The sequence below is a fragment of the Odontesthes bonariensis genome, chromosome 4, assembly GCF_027942865.1.
Source record: "Odontesthes bonariensis isolate fOdoBon6 chromosome 4, fOdoBon6.hap1, whole genome shotgun sequence".
Classification (NCBI taxonomy): domain Eukaryota; kingdom Metazoa; phylum Chordata; class Actinopteri; order Atheriniformes; family Atherinopsidae; genus Odontesthes; species Odontesthes bonariensis.
In genome coordinates, this window is record NC_134509.1 from 37940514 (window position 1) to 37942518 (window position 2005).

Here is a 2005-nt window from a genome sequence, read left to right on the forward strand (position 1 = left end):
CATATTTCAAAATTGGCTGAATATTTTTAAAAGATGAAACAATTGGTAATAGCTGAATGTCTTATGAACATTTTAAAATTTGAATGGTGTCTCTAGCTGAAAGTATGCTGAACTAGTTAAGATTTGAAGGATTTGAAAGGATTTGAAAGGATTTGAAAGGATTTGAAGATTTAACATTAGTTTCAATGGGAAAAAAGTTGAACAAAAAGCTTAATATCTTAAAAAGTTGAAAAGTTAGAAACACCAAAAGTAATAGCAGGAAAGAGCTGAAAGAGCTGAACATTTTGATACCAAATTTGTTGAAATAGCTAAAAGTATGCTGAAGTAGTTGAAGGACAAAAATCGGCGGAAGACGGAATAATAATAATAAAGAGAAACAGAAATGTAATAGTGAGAATGCTTAATGCATTCTCACAACTAGAAAGAGCTGTTCCTGCGAAACAGCTGTGAGAATGCATGAGCTGAATTACCTTAATAAAGAAAAATCTTAAAAAGCTAAAAGATTTGAACATTTTAAAATTTGAATGGTGTCTCTAGCTGAAAGTATGCAAAAGTAGTTAAGATTTGAAGGATTTGAAATGATCTGAAGAATTTGAAGATAAAAATTAAGCTAGAAACAGTTGAAATGGCTGAAAGTATGCTTAAATAATTATATATAAAAAAAAAATTATAAAGTTTGGTCTGACATGATAGGATTTGAACCCGGGCGATCTGCACGAAAGGCTGGTAGATTTACCATTAAGCCATTTCATTGTATTACACCGGAAGTGCATTTGACCTAGTTAAAGACTACACAGACAGACACAGAGCTAGCTGCTGCAGCCGCGGGACAAATCTGAGGCGCAGACTGTCTTCTATCGCATCTTGTGAGAAAAGTTGAGCAGCTAGAAAAATAATTTTAACACCTTTAGAAGCATAAGGCTTAGAGGAACTTAGCAAAGTAGTTTTACATCTGTGGAATCAACTATATTTAAATCGAAGCAGTTTGAAACACTTGAAGCTGATTCAAAAATGGCAGATTTCCTCAAAATTTGACAAGTTGTTCAAGCTTAAAGGCTCATAGTTCAAAATCTGTCCATGTGAGCTCTTTAAGAGTTACATTGGCTGAAAGAGGACAAGTTTTCCTACATTTTAAGGTATAATTTGTTTCTCTCAGTTAAACTGTATGAAAGTTATAGTAATTTGTTTGAAAAGTTGAAACTTATCAGCACTGCTGAATGTCTCACTCTAAAATCCAAGAAGGAACTTCATTTTCATATTTTTTAAACTGTCATATTTCAAAATTGGCTGAATATTTTTAAAAGATGAAACAATTGGTAACAGCTGAATGTCTTATGAACATTTTAAAATTTGAATGGTGTCTCTAGGTTAAAGTATGCTGAAGCAGTTACGATTTGAATAGATTTGAAGATTTTGAAGGATTTGAAAGCATTTGAAGATAAGGATTTGGAGAACTTAATTTTCATATTTTTGAAACTGTCATATTTCAAAATTGGCCGAATATTTTTAAAAGATGAAACAATTGGTAATAGCTGAATGTCTTATGAACATTTTAAAATTTGAATGGTGTCTCTAGCTGAAAGTATGCTGAAGCAGTTAAGATTTGAAAGGATTTGAAAGGATTTGAAAGGATTTGAAGATTTACCATTACTTTTAATGGGGAAAAAAGTTGAACAAAAAGCTTAATATCTTAAAAAGTTGAAAAGTTAGAAACACCAAAAGTAATAGCAGAAAAGAGCTGAAAGAGCTGAACATTTTGATACCAAATTTGTTGAAATAGCTGAAAGTATGCTGAAGTATTTGAATGCCGAAAAACGGCGGAAGAATACGGAATAATATGGAATAATAATAATAAAGGGAAACAGGAACTTAATAGTGAGAATGCTTAATGCATTCTCACAACTAGAAAGAGCTGTTCCTGCGAAACAGCTTTGAGAATGCATGAGCTGAATTACCTTAATAAAGAAAAATCTTAAAAAGCTAAAAGATTTGAAGATTTTAAAAT